This window comes from Gallinula chloropus, assembly GCF_964237585.1.
Source record: "Gallinula chloropus genome assembly, chromosome: 8".
NCBI classification, from domain to species: Eukaryota; Metazoa; Chordata; class Aves; order Gruiformes; family Rallidae; genus Gallinula; species Gallinula chloropus.
In genome coordinates this window covers 18,031,736-18,056,980 of record NC_140093.1, presented here as the reverse complement: position 1 = coordinate 18,056,980, position 25,245 = coordinate 18,031,736, and the positions used below count along the sequence as shown (strand labels likewise).

The 25,245-nt window shown below is 45.8% G+C and overlaps 1 protein-coding gene across 1 annotated transcript in view; it reads left to right on the top strand.

Annotated features, from left to right (window-relative positions):
- Window positions 1-1,903: 1,903 nt before the first annotated feature.
- Window positions 1,904-25,245, top strand: part of FNDC3B (fibronectin type III domain containing 3B) — a gene marked incomplete at its 3' end in the record, with an annotated part of 196,792 nt that continues 173,450 nt past the window's right edge. Inside the window, exon 1 of the mRNA XM_084267407.1 lies at window positions 1,904-2,022. The remainder of the gene's footprint in view (window positions 2,023-25,245) is intronic.

Below are 25,245 nucleotides of genomic sequence, written 5' to 3'. Positions count from 1 at the left end.
TTGCTCTGTTTTTGGTGAATTTGGCCACTTCTGCAGTTCCAGCTGAGACTGGAAATGTCCATGTGCCCTGGGGCATCTCCCTTGCCTCTCCAAATGGGGACACAGCCTTCCTCTGGCGCATCGGATAGAAAAGTTACAAATCAACCTAGCAGTTTCGTTTCCTTCCTCTCCGTTATTTCATTTTCCATTCTCCAGGTTTGATTTTCTCTGCGATTTAATTTTTATTTGCTCATTTCCCAACTCAGATAAGCAATTTTCTTTTTTCCCCTTCCTAAAGCAACTCCTTCACTCCCTCCTTCTGTTCTTTTTCTCTGTGTTCTTCACAAAACAATCAACAGGACCAAGTAAAGTCTTCACCACCCTGGTGAATAATTAATCTCATCTGACTCTGTAACTCAACCCAGGATCATCAAAGAGCCCGCATGTTTTGGGTCACTAATAAAACAAAACATTTTTCTACTTTTAGATTTTACTCATTACAAAAGTTTTTGCAATTAACAATGGACAATATGTGGTGCTGGCTGACCGTTTTACATTGAAAAAAGAAATCTTTCCCATGGGAAAACTCCAACTTGTTCTTTCTGTAGGAATTATCTGTCAGATAAATTTATTTTCACTTCTATGTGTTTTGGTCACTTAAACAAAACCTAGCCAGTTAGGCACGATATTTTGGCTTTACCAAACTTTCATGACAAAACAATTTTTCTTCAGTGAGAGTTTCCAGAAGTAGAATAGACCATCAGGAATCCTAATGGGGAAAAGGTTTCTGTTGATATCTTAATGGAAACTGATTGAAATATACCTGGGCTGCCTAAGATTCCATGGGGTTTTCTAGTTTCTGAAACGTGGATAAAGTAGATGAACCTCTGGGAAAAGCTGTAAGGGAAAGTAACGCTGAAGATGATGGGGTGGAGAGAAGGCAGGGCACTGGGGGTATGGGCGACTGGGTGATGAGCTTTTCCAGAGGAAGGTTAGCTAACCGAAGGGCCAAGGCCAAATGAAAAGACCCTTCACAGGGTGGCTGTGAGCTGTGGTGTGGGTGAGGCCGAGTCCTATTTTAAGCTTTTCCTGTAACCACATTAAAGTCCCAGTCATGATTCCAGTGCAGCTTGGATGTAGTGCTGAGAGGTAAATGACCACCTTGGTAGGAACCAAGGGGGCTTCTCTTCCAGAACCAGGGGATAAACTTCTCTTCCTTTGGGCTGCAACAATGCCAGTAGGGCCGAGCACTTGGGAAGCTCTGAAAAACGTTCCCTGAAACTTCTGCTCCTCGCTCCCAACCGAGGGGATGATCAGCGATGGGAGCAGGGGTCCCGCTAGCTCTGCGCCTAGGGCAGGGCACGGAGGGCAGCACAGCAACCGCAGGCAGATCCCAGCCTCCAGCTCTCCGGAGCAGGGACCTCCCCGCTCAGAAAGCCCTGCCGCGGCGGCGAAGGCCGCTAGCTGGGCAGCGGGAAAGCTCGGCGGCTGATTTATGCTCCAGGGCGATCCCTGGCAGTAAGTAACGAGGCAGGAGTCGGTGGGAGCTGGGGCCGGACGAAGCGAACCAGCAGCCCCGCGAGAGGAACGACGGTCGAGCCCAGCCGCTGCCGGGCGGCGGAGCGGGCTCCGGGCACACAGCGATGCGGCGCCGCCTGACTGGGCCGCGGCCGGGAGCCGCCCCGGCTCCCCCCTCCCCGCACGCCCGCCCTCGCTCCTGGCTCCCCCCGCCCGGAGAAGGGGCGGAGGCGGCGGCGCGGGGCCGGCCCGGGGCGGAGCAGAGTAGAGCTGAGCGAAGCGGCTGCTCGGTGGGGTGGGGGCAGGAGGGTTGGCCGGCGCGCCCCGCCGCCGCTCGCCTTAGCCGGCTTTTCGGCGGGAGCCTCTACTCCAGAGTGCGCGGTAGCGTGGGCCGGCCGCGGGCCCCATGTGGTGCCGACATCACTGACATGGCGGAATCCCCGCAGAGCCCTCCTGGCACTCGCTCCAGCTAGCCGGGACTCACCGCCGCGCCCGGCCCGCCGCTCCGCACCAGCCCTCCGCCAGGTAAGCTGCGCCGCGGCGGGGAAAGGTGTGTGTTTGGGGGGGAGGACCTGGCGGGGAGCCCCGCGGTGCGGCTCGGTTCGGCCGGGCTCGGCTGGGCTGGGCTGGGTTCGGCTCGGCTCGGCTCAGCGCGGCGGGCAGCCCCGGGGAGCCGCGTCCGCCGCCCCGAGGCGCCGCTCCCGGTCCCGGCTCTTTTGTTCGGCGGCGGGGCGGGAGCGACGGGGCGGCGGCGGGACGGGGCCGCACTTGGCGGAAAGTTTCTCTCCTTAACCCCCCCGCCTCGCTCCGCTCCTCTCCCCGGCCGGACCGTGCCGCGGCTCCCCGGGGCCCCGCCGGCTCTTACCCTCCGCTGGGAGCTCCGCGGCGGGCGGCGCCGTGCGGGCAGGCGGGAGCAGCCCCACCGCGGCCCTGCGAGGGGGGCTAGCGACGGGACGGGCCCTCCAGCACCGCCCGGTGTTCCCGAGGGGCTGCCGGCTCGGCCGCTGTCATTACCTCCGCCCGGACACCCTCTCCGCCTTGCCCCGCGTCGCGCCGTGGGTACGGACGGTGCGGCTCCGGGTAACGGGGCGGGGGGGAGAACCCGGGGAGGGGTTGGTGTTGGCGCCCGTGCCTGCGTGTGCGGGGGCCGGTGGCACGCGTGGGTGTGTGCGTGGCGGCGGCTGCCCCCGCCCTACCCCCGGTTCCCCCCCCTCCTCCTTCGCTCCGAGGAGCCGTGCCCGTGGGGCGGCGGGATGCCGGTCCTCGCCCTCCGGCTGTGCCCGGGAGCCGGCGCGCAAAGCGGCCCCGCCGCCCCGCCGGGCGATGCCAGGCAGGTGAAGGACCCGGGGCGCCGCGGCTCCCTCCGAAAAACGCCTGGATCCAGGGGGCATGTTGGAGAAAAAACCGGAGAAAGGCGCGAGCGGCTTTTCCCGGCCCCCTCCTCCCCGCCCGGCTCTTGGCTGGGGCGGCTTTGGGAAGGAAAACCCTGGAAACTTTATTTTGCTTGCCAGGCACCTCTGTAAAATGGCATGCTACCAGGCGACGGAATGAAAAAGAAAAGTCTTTTAAGAGCTTAACCTCTCTTAGGTTAAGACCACATCTGCATCCCTCCCCTCTGCCTTCCCGCCCCCCCCAACTCCCTCCCCGCACCCCCCCCCCCCCCCCCCCCCCAGCTTCCCGGTTCTCAGAAATGTTCTATTTAAATAAGGCTTTGGCTAAGGTAGCGCGGCTTGGAGTTAAATGCAATGAACCATTTGTCCCATCTATATTTGTAGAATAAAAGGCGGGGGTGGGGGGGGGGGCAAGCCTGCCTCTCTCTGTATTAATTATTTTGTGTTTCGTTTGCATTTCTTTGTGTAGATACCTAGAATTAGTGGCCTGACTCCTTAAAGTGATGGTTACCCCATGGTGATGGGGCAACTGATATATGGAAAAACTGAATACTTGTTTGGTGGGGGTTTTTGTTGTTGTTTTGGATTTTCTTTTTTAATTTGAACTCGGTACTACGTTTCTTGTAGAACAGAATTGACGTATCCTGGTTCCCTGTGCCCAGACATCCCCTAACCGCTTACCCTGCAGAACCCAAGGCTCAACTAGTGCATTCCTCAAAGGTGCCAAACCAGTCTAACTCGGAGCTTAACAATGTGCTAGGTAAAGGGATTTCAAACTTGCACGTACTTTTAAGTGTAGAACACTATTTCTCAAACCCTTTTGCAGCAGAGCTTGCCTAAAAAAGGTTGAGACTGCCCAGTCTGGCACTGCCTTGGTGCCCATACTGGGGCTCTGCTCCTTTCTGATGGGGAGCCTGGATGGCATGATGGGTGCTTGGTTGGACATCCAGAAAAGGCATCACTTCCATAAACCTCAGGCATCAGTGGTGGGCTGCCTCCTACCTCCTATGGGTGGAGGGATGTTGCTCCTCTCACCTTGCCCACCGGTGGCCTTGCCCATCTCTGGCCCATGTGGCTTTCTCAGCAGTAAGAGAACACGCTGCCGGTGCTACCAGTAAGAAAATGATTCTTGGCGGTGTTCCCGGGGTCATTTCAGGTCTGGAATAGAAGCGGTCTGTTAGTGCTTTTCTCCTAATCTTCAGCACTTTGTGGTTCCTTCTCGTTAGTTTTAAAGCAGTTGTGCTTTGTGGTTGTATCGGGATCCTGCTGTGACAGAAACCTCTGCTGCCCCAGAAGTACCACATGTTGTTCTTCCTAGTTCAAGATCTTTTAGCTAGTTCATGCTCATGATGTAGCTCAAAGATGAGTCTGTGTGGAAGTTGATATATTATATAAATATATATATATATTTATATATCATACTTATTTGATTCGGGTTTAAGGTTGCTGCTGGGACAGTGGTGAGAAGGGTTTTCCATGCTGTTAGCCTATAGTTGGCTGAAGGATAAGAAATGAAGAAAGTTAGCATCCAAAATAAGTTGATACTCTACTGTAGCCAAGAAGCTTGGAGCTGTAACTCTGTACTGCAGGCATTTTATCTTTACTCTTGGAAAAGTTTGTAACTTCTAATGTGAAATGCGTCTATTCTGGCACTTTTTCCCCCCTACATATGGTATTTGGTGAACTAAAAGATATCTGCATTGTGGGGTTTTTTTACTTCATAGATTCCTTTGAGCTCTATGAGAGAGAGAAACAGTTATATTTCTACAATTCATAAGTCTGTGCAAGAAAACACAGGTCATTCAGCAAACTTCTATGTGTGCATGGTTGTGTTAATGAACTTACTAATTAGTGTAATTGGCTTTTTCCCTCAAAAACATAGGTTGTCAGTCTGGTGAGCACTAGTGCAGAAACGAAGTTTACAGAGGTCCCAGAGCCCAGGCACAGCTCAGACAAATTACTCTCCTCAGTGCTTTTCTTCTCAATGTAGTTTCTCAGTCCCCTCAGAAGCGAAGACATGAGGGAAGATGGAGTGACCCATGGGGAGCAGCAGGGCCGGCAGTTTGGCATGCCCTGGGACAGCATCCCAGTCTCTCCTCCAAGAGATGCTGTGGTAGCAGGTGCTGAGCCTGGAAATCGAGTGTCCCAATGCATTGGAATGGTGTTGCTTGCAGTAGCCTTTAGTGTACAGCAAATAAAATAAATAGCAGAGGAAGCCAACAGACCCCTGAGTAAATCTCAGCTGTGCAAAATATCAGCAGGACAAAGTTTTCTCAGACACATTGCACAGAGGGCTTGTGCCTGGGTGATCTTCTCTGAGCCGCTCAACGGCAGCGGTTGAGTGGTGGTGGGGGGGGGGATATATCAAAAGTCACGCTGTTTACGGCCAAGGTTTAGTGTCCCTGTGTGATCTGTCCCTGGAGATGGAAGGTATGTGGGAAGAGGGAAGTTCTTCAAACAAGGCGGTGGAAATAGGAGACACTGGGTACACAACAGCCAGAGGCCATCTGCAGGCAGGAATGTTGGTGTGTCAGCAGGCAGATCGCTCCAAACATTTTTCCGGTGGTTTGCATTTTTACCAATTCATTCTAAGCACCTCTTTCCAAAATTGAAGTTGGAAGACCCCTCTCTATTGTATTACGGATGGCTGGGGGGGGAAAAAATAACCAAAACAAGCGCAAACTAATTAAATGTGATCTATTTTGGAATTTGTAACTGTGTTGGAGAGATCAGTTGCCTTTCAGAAACGGTGCTGCAGATCCTAAATCTGCTCTGGATGGAAAATGTCGGTGCTATTGAGCAAGTACACAAGGAAAGTGTAGTCTGTGTTAAAGTCTGATTCCGAGCAGGAATATTCCCTGGAGGTCCCAGGTAGTGAGGCTTTGAGCAAATCTCTACGATGCTTTTAATTGGGAAAGGATGGATTGCCTTGAGCTTAGAGGTTAAAGCTGCTCCAGTGACATGCTTGCTGTGTTAGATGCAAGGAATCTTCTGTTTACAAATAAATTGTGGTGACTGTTAGCAGGTAACAGACCAAAAAGCCAACCAGGGCACCAGCTGTCTAAGAAACATTCCTTGTTTGTATTTCTAGTGGTGACAGTTTATATTGGTGGCTGAAAGGTACTGTTTGGATACCCTGTTACTAAACTGCAGCCATGTGTAATGTTATTTATGTAATGTGAAACAAATAATGCCTAAGTAATTAAGTATATAGTTCATAGATCTTTTTTTGAAGGTGACAAAGATTGCAGTTAATACTGGTATGTGGCATTTGCTTGTTCTGGCATCTGCTTCTAGTTCCTCGAGAAGCTGCTCAGCAGGGTGAGAAGATGCATGCAGGATGGAGTTTCTGATGTTGTGCTTTGGTGGATTTTTAATCTTTTTTGGTGTTGCTAGGTGGGTTTTTTGGTTAGATTTAGGATAACTACGATGAAACACTTAAGTCTTCTGGACGTGAAGGGGATGAGCTGTCTGATGTCTCTGTGCTGACAGTGTATAGCTGTTCTGTGGCAGCAGAGTACCTACCTTACAGCATGCACTATATGTCAGTCTCTTGTAATTGCCTTATGCGTAATTATGGACATTTCTATTATTATGTCTTTGCAAAGGACTGATAATAGAATGTGTGTATATATGTATTTAAACATATACTTCACGCTTTCAGGAATGTTTTGAAAGGAGGAAAAAAGAAATTGTTCTCAAGAGGCTGTTAATACAAACTTCAAAAAGCAATGATTTTGGATGACTGTCTCCACCCTTGAAGGTCCTTGGGATGTTGTGGACAGATTTCCCCCTGCTTTTAATCTAAGCTGGCGAAGTCTCAAATGTGTTCTGCGTAGTTTGTAGCTAGTTCTGTGGGCCCCTTGGCAGCTGTCTCAATTTTACATGGTAGCTCCTTGTTCCCCCCTTCACTCACAAATTAAATAGTAACATTTATCATCTGAATCCCACTGGTATCTTTTTTGCCACACGTATTTCTGCACGATTCTTTACTCAAGCCCAAGACTGTAGTGAAGTAAGATGGTACTTGGACCTCTGTAGAGGTGAAGTAAGATGGACTTTTGGACTGTGGCAGCCGAAACAGCATGGGCCTACAGACTTGTCCTGATTTGTTTCCAGATGACTTTACTGTTTCTCTTGAGTTAGCTGCTAGAATCCTTTCCACCTTATAAGTTGCCTTTTTTTGTGGAGGTGTATGCCTGTTCACCGGCAATTTATATAGCACAAGTGACCTTGTGCTTGCTGACACTTGAGCTGGTGTAGGTATGTTATTAAGTATTATGAGTTGCTCTTTGCTCGTTATTTATTTATTGATGTGGAATAATGCAGCAGAGGGGGGAAAAAATGATAGCATTTGTGGATAATGAGAGCATTGAATTAGGTTTCCTTCTGGTGAGCCTGGATTTCTTGCAGACTCACGTAGTGTCAACTCGGGAAGAATTGCTTTCAGTGTTGTCTTACTTGCAAGTGTATGGTAAACAGAAGCATTGCTTTACTAAAATCAATTAACAGAGCCGAACAGAGCCGAAGCGACACGGGTGATGCTGCAGAGGTGGTGGGTTATTCGGGAGGTGTAATGACTCAACTCAGAAGCTTGAACAGCAGCTTTTGTGTGTGAGGACTGATAGAGGTGGTGAGGTTGAAAAGCGAAATCACAGCTTGAGCTTGACTGATTGGTGAAGTGTGTTGCTGTACTGTGCTAGTGTTTTGCCTTTCATGTGGTATCAGGGTTAAAGGCTTAGATTGAAGTGGGAAAAGCTCCTGCTTTTCGTGATGAGATTGGGTGAATTGGGGTATATCACGTACCTGATTATTCTAGATCTGTTTCAAGTTGCAAGTTTGAGACCCTGTTAAATACGTACGTTCTGTTCTTGTAGCAGAAGGGTGGTTGTGGGTTGGTGATGTGCTTTGAGTGGTGTGTTTGGCCAGAACAGATGAAGTGTCCATCTTATTTTCCCAAGTTCTTAATCCACTTGACTCAATTTGTGTTAATATCCTGCTCTTTTGTAGTCTAAAGCTCTGAGGAAATGATGTTACAGTCTTAATTCCAGTAGATACGTTTTAGTAATTGTATTATAAATTGAAAAAAAGGGATAGAAAGCAAGCTCTCATTTTTCACCAGAATGTGTAGGTGGTGTTCCTCTAGCACACAGTGCTGCCTTTGACTGTGGCTACCGTGGGAGCTGTGGCCTTTAAGGTGAGACATTTGCTCCTATTCAGTTGCCCTGACCGAGGGATGACGACACGCTTTTTGAGGGCCAGTTTCCACTGACTCATCTGCGAGCTGGGCAGAGGGGCACTCAGATGCTGTTAAACCTTCTCCTTTGGCCAGTCCACTAGGAAATTTGTTTTCAACGCCTGTCTTGGGGACAGGAGAGCTACAAGTCTGTATTTTCTAATGCTGGGAGGTGTTAGATGTGGCATCTCAAAGAAAAGCAAATGTAAGAGAAGAAGTGTTTTCTCACTCTGGATTTTTACAGAATTGGCTTCTGCTTCAGTGAGACTTCCCATTCCTAGGACTTCTGCTTTCTCAGTGTCCTACTTGCCCACCCTTTCTATACAAGCTTATTCATTAGCCATGCATCGTTTCCCATACCAAGACAGGGTTTTCCTTTTTCTTAAATCTCCGTGTGATTTATGTTCCTCTGTTGGTTGCATGGTTGTTAGAGGTGATCCTCAGCCATGCGGTAGGGTTACTTGTGCCCTCACCCTGCAGACCAGAGGCTCGAGGTGCAGCATTTGCTGTTGCAGAAGGAAGAAATGTCCCTCCCAAGCAGACAACACCAGCTGACAATCCCTGTGTCTGGGGAACTGAGCAGCTCGGTACACAGTGCTTAATTTGGCACAACGTTTTGCTCTTTGCTGGCTTTTCTTGAACGCTTCAGATGTGGGCGAGGGAGGGGCTGCAGATCTGTGTTTGTGGCACAGTGCATTCCCTTCTGTCCTCTTCCCTTTGCTTCATGCTCTTGTTCGCGCAGTGGGTGTGATGTGCCGGCCGTCGCATGACTAAAAACGCAGGCATGAGGGCGCGAGGCTGTTGGGTGGGAGGAACGTGTCCATCCACATGTGTAGTGGGGGTGTGCCTGGCCTCACAGCCCAGGTGGCTGTGTCTTGGGTGGGTACAAATGACACAGGAGGGCTGTGGTGTATCAACCTGGAGTACATTGGAAGAGGTGGAGTGGTCTGATCTGGCAGGATCACAGGGCGCTGCTTTTGGCTTGTAGGTTGAGTCATTGCTGATGGCACTGGCGTCTTTCAGAAGCTCGTTTTGAGGAAATGGGTGAAGAGTTATAGGGAAGGTCATGAGAAATGGGAAATGTAGTGAGGCAGCCTCCTGTTTTGGATGCCATGAGTAAAAGGAAGTATTGAGGCATGGAGGTGGCAACGTTAGAAGGAGTTAAGTTGCGAGTGGGCTTGCATCGTGGTCAGCAGGCTATGGGGAGCTTAGACTTGGAGACTAACTCAGACATAGGCTGGAATGCAGGAAGGTTGGTGTCTGTGGGCAGGAGAAAGGGATGACAGAAATATCTTCAAATTCAAAATAAATCATAACTTTCAGACTAACTTGTCAGCTTGCTACAGAATGGTGCTTTCACTGTGTGTTGATATCTGAGCATACACGTACGTTGTTTCCTCTTAAATGAGTGACCTTTTGTGGTTTGGTACAGCTCTGCTATGAAAAGTTCAAGCCTATTTTGTACCAGCAGGAAATGTGTTAGATGTTTTGAGGATAAAGGGCTAATCTTACAGAAATTAAATGAATATATTGATACCTTCATAAATCTAGCCTGTTTGGTACAGAGGTTTTCCCACTCCAATCAGAAGTTAGTGATTGGTGTTCTACTGGTCTCAACTAATATGGGTGGAAGCAGCCCTGTTCTCAGAACATAAGTCATGCATAGTTTTCTGTCCCTTCTGCATTTCACTGAAGCACAGGCAGGTAGGTAGCTCATACCCGTGGTGTCTCACAGTGTAACTTTCTATTTGTGTGATGTGTTCTGGGTTTATTTGTTCTAAAACTGAATTGTGTGTTAGTTCAGCAGGGCCTCAAAGCAGCAACAATGGAAACCCAACAAACAAACCTTGAAGTTCCAAATCAAGTGAGTTAATATCTCACATTCTGGTTAAACTTGAGTTGGTGTTGCGGTAATAGTATCTTTATATTCTAGAAGTCAGATATGTCCTAAGGATTTTGCTGGCGACACAGCTGATGTCTTGTTGCATGACTGTTGCATAGTACAGTATGGCACTAAGCTGTTCCTATGATGCTGGGAAGGTGAAGAACCATAACAGGGGACCATGTTATGGTGTGTTGAGTTCTTTGCTGTTGTGTCATATTGTCCAGTTTTGCTTTGTGAAGGTCTAGAGCTGTACTCTTATGGGATTTGGTACAGAACACATGGGTTACATCACTGATAGCTCATCATAACTGATGCACAAGAAATTTTATGGCTAGAGAGGAGAAAAAGCCACATTGTGAGGTTTGCTACAAAGCAAAACTTTAACAGAACTTGATGTGAAATTAGAGAAAAGCAATCTGAGTTGCTAACGTTGCTCACGTTTACATAGTCAGTCTTAATGCTTGAGTCTGATACATCAGCTGGTGGCAAAAGTAACTTGTTTGATTCTGCTCTGCACGTATTTATTTTTGCAGCTCCATATGCTGCTCTAACAGATGTTTATTATTGCTTATTAAGTGCAGTGGTGCTTTTAATGACCACACAGAAGATAAACATCCTCTGTGACTTTGTTAAACATACAGCGCAAATTTGTTGTTGCTAATTTGAAGCCCATTCATCAGGTCAGTGTGCACTGCAAGCAGCAGTCGGAGCACTGGATGCCCACAGCTGCTAGGACATCTGAAATGGAAAGGTCTTGTTATCTAATTTAAGTGTCTTGCCTCTACAAGCTGTGGTGTGTGCAGTGTTTCATCTTTTCCCTTTCCCCTCTTGGTTAACAGAGCTGGACATGCTTGTCCAGATGTTCCAGCTGCCTTGCTCAGGAAATGGTGATGGGGTGGAAATTACGCAATCCTACTGAGGGCAACCAAAAGGGTCTCTGATCTCTTCCACAGCAGCCACCTCTAGCTTCTGGATAAAGCATAAGAGTCAAGCCATTCAGATACTTCTGTAACCACAGACTCTTTAACATACAAGACGGCTACGCTTTAATTTTTATGTGTCTGAATAGATTGCTTCAGTGGATATGAGAGAGCTGCTATGTTACTGTAAACCTGGTGTTTGTGGATATAAAGCGCTGAAGTTAGACATCAGTGGCTTTGCTTCCTTTTGGCATTTCTTGCTTGTGCATCAAACAGGGTGATATTATGCTCTAAAAAGTTGCTGTAAAAGGTTTTTCAGATTTTTGGACCTTCCAGACTGTTAGTGTGTTGTCCTTGCTAGCAGATCCTGATCCTTCCTCGTCTGCCATAATAAATCCATATTTTTTTTCTATTCCCTTCTTCCTTCCTTAGATTTTTCTAGGCTAGAATTTACTTATTTCATTGTATCCTGAATTGTTGGTTTACTGTAAGGGGACAAAGGTGAGTGCATAAATGGTTGTAGTGCCCTCTGGAATGTGAGAGCTGGGAGGCAGAAATATGGAAGTGTGAAGACTGAAAACAACAGTGAAGGGGATAGTTTGCAGGTAGAGAGAATGTATTATTTGTGGCCCTGCCACAAATCCTTTGAGATTATCTGGTGTTCTCCATATGATATATAAGCAAATAAACAAATTGAGTTTACTTGAACAGCGATGATATGAGCAAATGTGATGCAGCCTCATTATGGGCAGTGATGTGGTTTTACGGCAGCCGCAGAACTCTGGGTAGGGGTGAGGTGCTGCTTTCTGGCTGTGGGTTAGGGACGTGGCAGCCTGAGATCTGCCCCTTCACTTCAGGATGGAAATGCAAAGCTTTGACTAGCCTTGGATGGTAAGAAGATGTTTTGTGCTTAAGTTAGAAAGTATATGGGGGTGACAGATTGGATCTGTCAGTTCTCCTCCTCTTCTGTCCTCAGGAGAGTTATTTCCCATAAAGTACCTAGAGAATTTTTTTTGTCAAGTGCCTTAATTAAGTATCAGTGTCCTGGCTCTGTAGAACAAGTGAGGTGCAACCGTCTTCTGGCCGTTCCCTGGGTAGCTGTGCATGTGCTGAGATGCCCCTGGACCTCTACCTTGGCAGGAGGCTTGTCACTGCTTGGCAGGGCTGCGTGAGCCCGATCTTACCATGTGTTAAGTACAGGACAGTGTGATGGAGCTATGGGCTGACTTTCCATAAAAATACTGAAGAGTGCCTGGCCAGTTCTCTAATGAATATTTCATATTAGCTCTATCCTGTAAAAAAGTATCTCTGGTTTTAAAGCATATCCCTACTTTTCTCCAGGAAGGTTTCACAGCATTCACTTGTGTGTGCTTTGAAAAATGCAGAGGGATTCAGCAGATGGAAGGGGGAAGCGACTGGATCTGACTCTTCTCTCCTCATTTGCAAAATACACAGTTGGGAGGAAGAAACAGAAAAATAACGTTTTTATCTAGTCTCTTATAGTCCATTGGCCGAAGATTCAGCAGGGCTGCTGTATGTTTTCCTGCCAACATCATCTCTTCCTGACCTTTGTGCTCAGTATCTGCAGGGAGGGGTTTTTTTAAAGCAGAGATTTTGCTGTGCAGCTACTTGCGTGGCTTGGCCATAGCGTGGCTGTGGTCTGTAGGTGGTCATACAGCCATGAAAAAGGCATGCATCAAAGGGTGGGTTTTTATTTTGTGTATAATAGAGATGGGAAGGGAGGTTAATACTATTTTGCAAGTCCTTCTGAGACTTCTGGAAAATGTGTGCGTTCTGGTTGCCTGTGTCGATGAATGATAGATAAATTTGAGGTGGTAGAGCTGCGGAGGGCGGTTACAAGCATGAGTGGAAGTGTAGAAAGCCTTTCTCGTAAGATGAGATGGGGAAATATTTAACAGGAAAAATGTTCCAACGAACTTTGCTATCTCTAAATCCATCAAAGATGTAAATACTGTGAAGGCATATAGAGCAGTTTGAGCCAAAAGCCAGTGTCAGCAGATGAACGCATGGATGCAAGCTGTCAATAAATAAAAAACCTTTGCAAAATTTGATCCAACAGCTTAGGCCAAAACCAGTCCAGCTATCCAAACAGGCGACTGCTTATGGCAACAGAAAGAGCTAACTAATCTTAATGTATAGTGCTTTATGCAAGGCCATGAGAGACGATGTGACCGTGGTATTTTCATGGGAGGACAGGAAAGGACCTTCTGTCCTGGAACACTCTGTGGTGAAAATACTCGAGGTGTCTGTTGGAACAGCAAAATTTATGATCCTTACTTTTCAATGAATTGACACAATTAAAATAGTGTTTTCAAGTTTGCTTTGTGCTTGAGGTTATGTGTGTGCAGAGCTGTACAGTATTGGTGCTGAAACATTGATATGGCTGCGGCAGGATTTCACTCCTGTATCCTGTTACTGATAACTGGGTGAAGGGATGTGTTTAAAACACAGGTAGATGAGGTGCTTAGGGATATGGTTTAGCACAGGGCAGGAATGGTTTGACTCTATGATCTTAAAGGTCTTTTCCAACTTTGTGATTCTGTGTGATGTAATTTCAGAGGAGATGGGGAGCTCTCAAAGAGCTTTGAACATCAGGTCAAACAGTAAAGGTGCTTTCCAAAGCTGGTGTATGAAATTGCATATCGGGGTAAAGCCCAGAGGTTTGTATCCAAGCCTTTCCTAATGATAATCTGCAGGAAGGAGCACACTGACTAAGGGATAACCACCAGCTTTAAAGCAAAATCAGAATACAAGATAAACTTTGTTTATGCTTTGGTTTAGGGAAAAACAGTAACAAGATCAGTGTTTCCCAAACCTGAGTTTAAACATTTTAAAATAAAGATGCCTGAATTTATATTTGCTGCTGTAAGGTAGAAGTTATCCTCAAATACAATGTCTGGTTTTTTTTGTTGTGTGTTTTTCTTAAACATTGAAATAAACTAGAGAACACGTGTGCTGTGCTCAAGTAGAAACATTTTCTGTAGCAGAGAAAGGCAAATCTCAACTGGGTCACCTGCAACTTCAGAAGTGCATGTACAAACAACAAATTACTAGTTACACTTGCACCAGTGCTCTGGCAAAGGAAAAATCAGCGTGTAGGGAAGGTATTATTGAGCTAATTGCTTGGTAGCGACACCGAAATTGCTTTAATACTGGCCTGTGGTGTTCTCTTTCTCAGCAGAAATGCTTTTGTCAGGCAGTAGTTAATGTTTCTTGGAGAGAGGAGGATGCAGCAGAGTCCTTGTGCAGGCTTTAATCTCGGTGTTTTCCCCTCACAAGGAGAAATCACAGGAACTTGTTGACAAAGCTGTTTTCTGTGATGGAGCTGAGGTTTTGTTTTGGTGGGGGTTTTATTGTCCAAACAGCCAGGTTTTACTTAAATACATTATTGACACTGTTGCATTTAAGCTCCTGCTTTAATTTCTGAGCTACTTGGGGTGGGGAGAAATTGTTTTAATTGTCTTTATGTTAATGTAGAAGAACTGGGAGCTTGTTTCCATCCATCAGTGCTGGAGACTTGAAACAAAACCAAGCAAACTTCCAGATGGTGGCAGATCCTGGATCCCAGCCACTGCCCGACACAATTCGGTGCGCCTGCCTCTATCGCTTAACCGCTTACAAAACAGCTGTCTGCCCAGCTTGTGAGCATGGATTTTTGCCTTCCTTAGCAGTTGCTTGAAGGAGGAAGATGAAGCAGTGTGGTAGGGCAGGAACAGTCCCTGGGGGGTCCCCGGGCTTTGGCCAAGACTCCTCGCCAGCGACGTAAGGATCAGCTTGCGAGTTCTCCAGGGTTATAAAACGCCCAGCTGTTGACTTTCAAAATTGTGTGACTGGGCAGCTGAGAACTTGGATGGGCTGGAGGATGAGCTGTATTGACGGAGGAACAATGGTTTCACAAGCAAGCACATGTACTCCCCTCGCTGCCCCTTCCCCCCCCTTTTGGAGCCTTGGGTGTGCACTATCTGAAGTCCTGTCACTAATTAAAATCACAATAAGCCAGTGTATTTAAAAGTGGTTGGGTTTTTTGTTGGGGTTTTTTTGTTGTTTTGTTTTTTTAATTTTAAAAAGAAAAGGTCTCTGGCTGGGGATTTAATGAAATGACTGGAACGGCATCTCACATTGTGGCCACTTGCTCAATCGAGGTTGAATTGGTTGTGCAAAGTGTGTCAGAGTTGATTTCATTGTTCTGATGGGCTTTCAGCCCAGTATGGAAAGGGAAGAGTTAATTTGGGTCAGAGGAACTAACCCAGCTTCAAGGGATGAAAGTGCTGCTGGGAAGGGGACGATTGGGCAGAGGCAGCATCCCTGGGCTGGGCAGGGGACCTGTGGGCAGGTTGGTGGGGCCAGGAGTGCAGGCAGCAGCGGAGATGTGTGGGGTTGTATTTACTAGTGGTTCTATGTAGGTAGTTTTCAGCCCCCACCCACGACCTGCTTAGGGTTTCCTGATTTAGTAAGGTCCGTATGAAAAAACGTGCAGTGTAAAGTTGTGGTGGTTAATACGGACTGTCAGATAGATGTGGGGAACAGATAATTGTAATTAGCATTACTGACCGGGACAGGCTGTCAATTTTAGTAGGAAATCATTAAGTTAGCATTGGTGAATAACCAGTGTAATGGTTCCTTTGCTCTTGGGAGATACCAGAGCACCTAACAGAGGCGAAGCATTTCCTTATCCCCATTTTACAGCTGAGAAAACACGACATGGAGGTGAAACAAGTGGAGATACTTGTTTGTTGGGGCTTGTTCTGGTTGAGGCTGGACTAGAAATCCTTTTAGTGGTCCGTGTGTGCCTGGGGGTTTCTTCCCAAACACAAGGTTTGACAAGGCTCCCGGCAGCGCCTGTGTGTGGTTCAAGTACCTCTGAAAGTCTGTCCCAGAAGAGGAATGCTGACAGCTTAATGTGGCAAGAGGGCAAGTACTATTTGCCTTCTGCTTCGTATATTATATTGTATCTGTAGGAAATCTTTGTAAAAGGCTGACTTGTTATGGCTAAGGGGGGCAGAAATGCTTTTCTTACAAATGCCAGTGAAGCGTTTGCAAGCTAATAAAATTGTCAGGAGGCAGTGCAGCATACCCTTAATTTAGTGAGGTTATAGTTCTTTTCTAGAAAGGGTGAAGTTAACCTGGTTTACTTGAAATTTATGTTTCTGGTATGCACATAAAGTCCTATTTCCATAAGAGGAGGAAATACTGTTCACTTCCCCTGGCTGATCCCAGAAATCTGTGATTTCTGTGATCTGCTCCAGTAGCTAACCTTTGGATTTTTGTTTCTAATGTTGTGCCCAGCTCTGATCTGCCCTGCTCCTGCTTCTGTTCACTGGTCCTTACTGTTCTTTGGCATCTGATCCTTGTTGGCCCTGGGATCACATAAGTAAATCTTACACAGGCTGCTGGAGTGCTGTGCATGGAGCAGGTGGGTATGCCTGCACCGTGGCGTGGCTGATGGACAAACAGTGTTATCAGCCCACAGATTAAATCATGGTCTGTTAGCTGACCAGCTCTTAATACACTAAAGATATTTGATTTTGATTGTGCAGCGCTAACTCTTTTATCAGTGTTGTGTGGTACCAAGTCAAACGCTGGCTGAAGAACACACGTGTGCTAACACAGTTATCACTGCAACCAGGGGTGTAATCTCATCGGAGGGTGTGCTTGGATTTGTTTGACAGGGCCTGTTTTATATGGAACAAAGATGCTGATTATGTTCCTACCTTTGAATTCCCTATTGCTGGAATCCTGTTTTGGCTTTTGGTTGTTTTGTCTGACAGCTATGCCTTACAAATAGGATGTAATTGCAGCAGTCATCCTGCTTCCCTCTCAGCTGTGGGTTACCATTGGATCCGCTGTGGCAGCGTGTCCTGTCGCTGACAGCAGGCCAGGCATTTCCTCAGAGGCTCAGATCAGAGCTGAATTATAAGATTTTGCGGCTTATTTGGTTGCTGAGACAAAGTTATCAGTTTGCTTGATACAAATGCTTCCCCCCCCCCTTCTTTCAAAATACTGAGTGGAAAAAAAAAATTAAATGCTTTTTTCATGCGTAATTTGCCCCATTTTCGCTTCTGCTTTGCCATGGGGTTATAGCACTGTTAGATTTCAGTCCTTCCTAGTTTATTTTAAAAAGCAGCTAACATTCTGTTGTCCTGCAAGTCATGATTATTTTTTTTATCTGTCTTGTCTTGACTTCAGTATTGGTTTTGCTTATTAAATTTCTATACTTCTAGTTCACTTTCATCAGTATCTGTTGTTCTTTGCCACCTCTGTCCCTTTTTATACAGCATTACATTTGTCTTACTGTGGAATCAGGGTAGGTTTTTAGCCAAATTATAGATTTTTAGCCTCTTTTTCAAATGGGATCATAATTTCACAGTTGTCTGTTTATTAAAATAAATAAATGAGCTTGCAACTGTACGTTAGTTTTCATTCAAGTCAGTTTTTTCTCTCAGTTTGTATGAGTTTTGGGAAATTTGCGTTTGTTTTAAACCTAAACTGCTTGTGCTAAATCCAGTTAATCTCCCTCTAATGATGTTTGATTGCTGTGGCCGTTCAGATGCTCTCACTGATCCTGACTGGTTCTGCAGAGATGAATCTTCCAGCTGTTGGGTGTTGAGTGTGCGGAAGCCAGAAGGGTAGGAAAACACTGAGGTTTTTTTCACACATCTTATATAGGTTGTGTGTGTATGGTTTAGGGAAGCTTTGTTTGCTCTTGAGCTATGTTTGAATTCCCTTTGTGGTGTAAATCAAATAATCCTCTAAATATGTTGTAGGCAGTAGGGGAAGGAAACGGTTTCACAAGTGTTTGCTGTTCGGAACTTGGCAGATCACCTCGGTGAAGTAGTTAAACATCATGATATTAAAAAAGGAGGTGCTGTGATCCAGCTCTGTGTATATTGGTAGATAAAATACTACAGATGTACATCAAAGTGCAAGTTCATGGCCTGATTACACAGCTCTAACTTAGTGCTGCTGTTGAAAGGTCGGTCCTGCATCCAGCTGCCTTTATTCTTGTCACTCCTCTTGTTTTGACTGGGTGAGTTAGACCCTGGGGTTGATGGTGGGAAGGGGGATGTGGAAGCGCTGATCAGACTTGCCTTGCTGCTGGGCAAGTGATGGCCTACTGTGGGCAGAGGTTTGGTGTGGTTCTGCTGGTGCTGGGCTGGCCTTGGGCTTGCTTCAGCCTTTCCCCAACCTGTGCTGTAAACCACACATCTGTGGCTTTCAAGCCAAAACAGTGGTGGGGTATGATTTATTTCCCCCCATGCTGTACCATGCGTGGTACCCAAGCAGAGCACAGGAGTACCACGGGGTACCTGTGCCCACCACCCCAACAGCTTCCCGCAGCATGCAGGGGTGTCCTGCTGAGGTATCGTGCCAGGGGAAGCATCCTCACTAAATGGATAAGTGGTGTGTTTTACTTCGGTTGTAGCCATTTGGTCCTCGTGCTTTTTGAGATTGGAGCATCTGTGATCATTCTCCCTGTCCACCATCATCCCTTAGCACCATCTCTCACCCTAAACAGAATGGATTAAGATAAGTGTGGAAGTGTTACCTGTAAAATCTCGTGGTCGTCTGTGCTCTGTGGTGCACGTGTGTGGCAGCTCTCTCCAGCTCCTGTAGTACACCTTAGCAAGTGATGTGCTAGTTAAGAGTGGCTCGACTGCTTGGCTTTGGTTTAAATTACTCGTTCACCTTCAGTGTTCATTTTAGCTACATGTCCCAATACCTTGATTTTTTCCTACTTTGTAAAGTGACCCTGCTCTTTGTCTCTCTTATTTGAAGAGATGGGCTTTCACATCCTCGTCAGGGAAGATCTTCCCTTTCTCTTCTGAACAGCTCGAGGCAGAGATCTTATCTGTCTTCATATTTACTCAGTGTGAAGTGCGTTACATGGAATAGCAGCCACAGCCTTCCTGGAACAGTGTGTGCTGCAGGAGCACAGCTATCCTGGAGCAGGAGAAAGGCAGAGGTGCATCTTGGCTTCTGCGGACTGGGTGTCCTGGCAGCCCCCACAACACGAGTTTCTCCTGCCTTGTTTGAATTCAGCCTTAACTCAGAGTGGTAAGAGTATCTCCTAATGATTCACTGCTAAAATGTGGCGTTTAATAGCTCTTTAGAGGCAGAGCTTGTATGGGGAGAAAGAGTTTAAAGATAAAGGTTGGTCGTTGCTTGTTAACAGAAGTCTGTCTTTTGTCAGGGTTAATTAGTGCAGCCAGTGTAAGGGATAAACAACAGTTTGTACAGAATACAGCAGAGATGGAGTCTGCTTGTGTTGAAGCCTGAAATAGCAAAGGGCGTGTTTGACTTGAAGTGCTTGTCCGCAGATCTTTGACTTGTGCCCGAATGGGAGGAGGAGATGGTGAGCTTTGAAGCACAAGCACAACTCAGTGCTGGGATGCCCAGGTATGACTGAATAGCAGAAAGGTGTCTGTAACAGAGGGGTATCTGTTGGATTCCAGGCAGCATAAAGAACTACCAGATTATTAACATCTCCCTTTAGTAATACCCTGCTTGGAAGTCTCTGCTACTAGGATGCATCCAAGAAGAAACATGCTGAGATATGGGGAAACGCTTAATGAAGTCTGTTTGCCTTTTTCCACCCGAGAATGTAGCCCTCAGGTCATGTATCCCTATATGTGTATATATAGAGAAAGAGGTTTGCCCTTGCAACAATGGGCTTAACTTAATGGAGTTCAGCCGAGTTAATGTAGGTTCCCCTACACTATGACTGCTCTTAAACTCGCCTTGTTCCTCACTTGCATCATCAGAGGCTTGGTTTCAGCAGTAGGCTTTGTCTTGCTGAAGAGCTAGTGGAATGATTTAAATGTAGGCAGGAGAGAGAGCTGGGATGCCGGATGCAGAATGGGAAGGTCTGTGTAATGCAGAAAGAATTCCAAGCATCTTTTTGGTTAATTCTGTGTTTTAGAGTACTGCTAATGTGGTTTGATGGGAACTTGCCTGTTGAGTGAAGCTTAAGGTTTCTTGGTTATTTCCAAAAATGGCTCTTTAAAGTCTTCCCTAAAATCTTTCTGAATTACCAGTAATTGTGCTTAAGATAAAACAAAAAAGCTCAGTCTTTTTACTTGTACTGTCTCGTGAAAACATAGGTAATGTCTTAGCAAATACTCCAACACCAAATCTATTTTACTTCTAACGAAAAGGAGCCCTGATCCCATCTGATTCAATTTAGGCTGTCCTACTCAAGGACCTAGTTTTACTGTGCTTGGTATACTGCACTGAAAATGCCTTATTTTCCCCTCATAATTAGTTTAATTTTATAATGTTTCCACAATATTCACAAATGCTGTGACAACATTCCTCAGCAAAATGTGCTGCTGCTATTTCCAGGAGTCTCACAAGGATTTTGGATGGTAGGGTTTTGTTACTGAAGTAGTGATGGCAACTTATAACTAAAAAACCAAACAAACAAAACCAACTTGTCTGAAACAGACATTGGAAACGCCCATGTATTTGGCACTGAGGTTCTGTGAAACTGAATTTGGAAAAACGTCCGAGGGGATTTTATATCCTCTGAAATGCTCCATTGTCTTTTCCCTTTCCCTCACCTTCCTGCTGATGTTATCTTCTGTAGAGATTATTCAGGGTTAGAATAAAGATGGGAATATAGCAAGCATATAGATAGCCTTTTCTCTGCTGTACTTTGTTGTTTTCAAGATATCTGTCCCTAAACCTGTTAGGTTTCTAAGATGTTATCAGATTGCTGACACTGTCATTTTAAGCTTCAGTGGTTTGAGCGTAGATTGTACATTCATGATTGAAAATATAGCTGATAGTGTTAGAGAACCATTTGAGGGACAGAGAGATGCAGTAAATGGGGGTGGAGGCTTTGGAAGACCTTTTTCCTAATGAATTAATATGCCTCTACCCAGTTTCTCCACAGGCTTAGTAATTTTGGAGATGGAGATGCTCCTTTGAGAATAAAAGCTGAGGATACAGGAGAGTTCACAATTTCTATGAAAATTGAAGGAAAACTCAAACCCCTTTGTTTTGTGTCATGTCTCTAGTTGTATAAAATCGTCTTGGAGGAAGCTTTGAATCCTGTGAATTTGGTTCAAGTTTGCCAGTTAACTCTGAAGAGATCCCATTGAACCTCACCAGAAAGGTTTTACCACCGTGTTCCTTTCTTAACTTTTTTCTCTTCGGTGTTACCAGTCAGTGCTGTTTAATTGGATTGTTTAACTTAAATTAGAAAGTGGCATATTTTGTGAAGGTCTGCATTGTGTTGTACAATCTCACTGATAGTATATAATTAGACGCCTCATTTTCCTTCCATTTGACATCATCTAACTAATTAGTTACTTGGGTTGCTTTATTTCGCATTACTTTATTTTCAGTTGGTTACGTACACTCACTTAGCTTCTCTAAGGGTACAAAATTAAGAACATACTAATTGCACAATAATTTTGGCGTGTGTGGATTGCCTCAGTGTCACCTAAGGACAAAGACTTCCCTGCTTATGTTGCTGGCTGTCTTCCCTGCGTGCCCTGTGGGCAGATGTGTCAGAGCAGACGCTGCTGTGCTCTCCAAACTCTCTTCCTCACTCCTGCAGTCTAGTCAAAGCTTGTTGGCAATGTCTAACGTAGGTGCTCGCCCTGGGAACAGCTTGATCTGGGCTTTTAAATGTTCAGACCCGCTATTTGGGTGACTTTGAAGGGTTGGTGGTGGGAGAGCAGGGCGATCCCAAAGGTGTTGTGTAATCTGGTGGTGTGAATTCTGCCTGGAAACCAGTAGGCTGGCTTCATCTGGGAGCTGTCACGAGGTGAGTGGGCAGCTGTGATGGGAGTAAATCGTGATTGTGGGTATTGAACATCAAAGAAATAATGCTGTGGCTGTAAAATATGAGTGTAATAATTCTTCTTGCTGCAGGGCTGACCGAAGCCTGAGTGGGTACACGCATCTGGTGTTCAGACAAGATACAGCCCTCTTTCTGTAGAGCTGCTTTTTCAAAGGGAATACTTCTATAAACGCTGGATCTGTGGCCATAGTTGGGTAAATATCCTTAGGGGTGCTTTACCACAAGAGGAGATGCAGGAAGTTTCTCTTGTTAAAGTGGCGATTTCTGTCTTTGGTCCTGTGTAGCTGTTCAGAACTGTATCTGTATGTCTGCAGTGTATTAATAAAATACCCTCTAATATCCTTACCTGTTCAGGTGTCTAGCAGGCAGCAGCTCTGGGGGTTGTGGTGGATGCTGGGTGCTGAGTTCAGCATTGCAATAAATCAGCGGTGTTGGGAGTGTGCATTAATCTGTGTGCTATAGGGACACAAGTGTCGGTGTTTGGGGACCTTAGCTTGTAATGGGTCTTTGTTGCCATAAGTGTGTTAGATGTCCTAAGTGTGACTGACTAAAATTGAGTACATCCTTTGGTTAAAGCTGTGTTGAAACACTCTGAAAAGTGGGGTGTTTTATGGGGTTCTAAAAATGGTACCTGATAATTTTTTTTGAAGTTTTCTACGAATGAAGTATCTCTCTTTCTCCCCCTGCACATTGTCTCTGGTGATACTGCAGTAGTGTGAGTTCTTAAAAAGAAAAGAGACTGAAATAAAGACTAGCAAAGATGTAAGGTGGATGTACTCTTTGCTACAGAAGCTGGATTTGGATGTCTGTTTATTAGAAGAGTAACAAAGGGCACTTGGAAACCTTTAGGGAAAATGTATTTTTAAAAGATCCAAGTGTCACAGCTGTAATTTTGTGCTACCACAACTTTTGCTTTTCTTTCTTGAAATGCTTTCTGTCTTTAACTGAACAGCTGCCCTTGTTCTGGAGATGGCAGCCTTGGCTTTACCTCAACTGCCCCTCTGCGTTTAACTTTGGATGTTGGCTGTGCTCCTCATAGGAGGAGACAGCAAGCTCCTTAAGAGTCAGAGTGCCTTAAGGGGATTGAATCCTGAGTTTAATATGAGTGATTTTTAAGGTTTGTCTGCTTTTGGTTAGGAAACATAAGCTAGTGACTACTGAAAATGTTAGACATGAATCATTGGCTTGGGTATCGTTTCACTGGGGCTTGAAGCTGATCGTGCAGGGAAGAGTGGTGTAGTATATGTTAGAGCATATGACTGTCCCCTAATATCTATGTGATGTAATTTAGGCACCTTCATTAAAAGTTTAAGACTTCTGTACAGTTGCTGTTGCCCCAAAAGCCCAGTTCGATACTCTTCTATTCGACTGCAGGCTGTTGCTTGGGGAGCCCATGGTGGAGGTGGGCTGGGCATCGGAGGCTGCAGCTGCTTGAAGATCCCACAGAGGAACTTTAGTTTACAACCGTGTGTCCATTGCTGTAACTTTTGGACCATTGAACGAACCGGCTCCCCAATGAGTTTGGGTGGCCGAGGTCCCTGGTGTGGTCTGGAGCCGTGCTGCTTGTCCCTCCTTCTCTCCTGCTGCAACTGGGATCTGGCTCTGGAAACGGGGCAGGATGTTTGCTTTTCTGGAGTGCAGTTGTTGAGGAAATTAAATGAAGGGATTGCTTGAAAGGCCAAACCATCTACATCAGATAAGGCCATTAAGATGAGGGTCGTGGGTGTGTTTGAGAGGACCTTATCAGGAGGTTGGAGGGGATGTGCTCTTGATAGCCAGGGCTGCTTGGAAAGCTGCACCGCCTCTAGTCTCTTTGGACTGCTGGAGTTGAGTATGGAGAAAGAGGAAATCTTAAGGAAATCTGAAGGAGCTGTGGCTTATCTGAAGGTGTGAACACTGCAGGGGATGTGTGGGACCCTTCCTGGCTTCCCGAAAGCATTACGTACCCGCTCGCACACCGACAACTGGCCTGCGCAATGACAGATAAGGAGGAATGCATAATATTTTAAGTATCATAAAGCTGGATATCCTTTGCTCAGGATATTTCCTGTCCACAAGAATTTATTTTTCAACAATATTATTGGCAGAAAGTCCACAAAATGGAAGGGGGAGGGGAAACTTGTTCTTTGCAGGACATGAAAAGTTTCTAGTTTTCCCATCTTCAAGGAAGAAAGAGGAAAGCTTTGGAGAACTAAAAGAATATAGATATGTGGTGGTAAAGGACAGTCGTGCCTATTTGCATATTGAATAGCCACTGATTTGTGTTAATCACTGTCAGCAATGTACATCATTTGGCCATTAGAACCTCTAAAAAAAGAGTTTTGCACATTGTGATTAAAAAGGCGTTTGCTTCCAAGGAGGGCTGAGCCTTGGGACTGGGACAGACAGACAGCAAACTGCTCTAGGCCAACTCCCACTGGACTCCAATGCATGGTCTGCATTTATGGCTAAATCATAAAGCGGGATTTAAGTGGTGATTTGTGATCTGATTAATCCTGTAGTGAAAGTAACGTGTGCTTAGCATTGCCACTGCTGCTCTCCCATTGACTGACGGGTTTGCTTGCCATGCTGTGGGGTGAGCAGCCACCGGAGAGGCAGAGAAGTGCTGGTCGCTTCCTGCTATGAAAATACCCTTGTGAGACTGTTTGTGTTTGCTTCCTTCTGTAAACTTCAGATAGAATTCACTCCATCTCATGAATGTGGCTGCCTGTTCTGGGGTAGCTGCTTCTAACAAAGTCCAGCAGCTACTAAATACAATGAGAACTTGTTGTTTACCATCTTTTTGTACTTTTGTGTTTGGGTGTTTTTGTGTGTGTGTCTGTTTCTAGCAACAAATATTTTCATAAACGATTCTTTTGCCTGTAAATAGATCTCTAGGTTAGGAACATGCATTTGGAAATTTAGTGAAACTTACGGAAGGATACCAGTGTAATGAAGAGGTGAGGTGTTAACGAAGCACCTTCGTTTCTCTCTCCATTATGCTACTAAATTTGGTAGGAGTGTGGCATTCTTAGGGTTTATAGCTGGACTTTGTTTTTTGGAAGTATAAGGATTACAGTGTGTATTTTTAACCTCTTAACCCATTTTCTCTGCATCCTCAGCACCCAAGAGCAACAGCGCTGAACTTAACCACCCTGAGATTGCCCTTTTTTGAGGCTGGAGTAACGTGTTGTAACAGAAATCCAAGTTGATGAGGTTTTAGTCGTGGTGCAGAAATGATCTGGAATCTTTGCTATGCGGTAGTGGCAGGAGCTGCGTTCCCCGGCACACCGTGCGCTCGAAGCGAGCATGTGTAAGGCTTTGGGATAGAGGCAAGCTGGGCTTTACAGCTGAAGAACACCCTGCCAGGTTTTTGTAGGAGGTTAAATCCAGGAAAACGAGAGGGAGAAATTGAGATTTTTTTTTTTCTTCATCACTTTTCTTTCTAGTCTTAACAATTCTTTGAACTCGCTTATTTCTGAATGTGGTTGAAACGTTCTAATGTT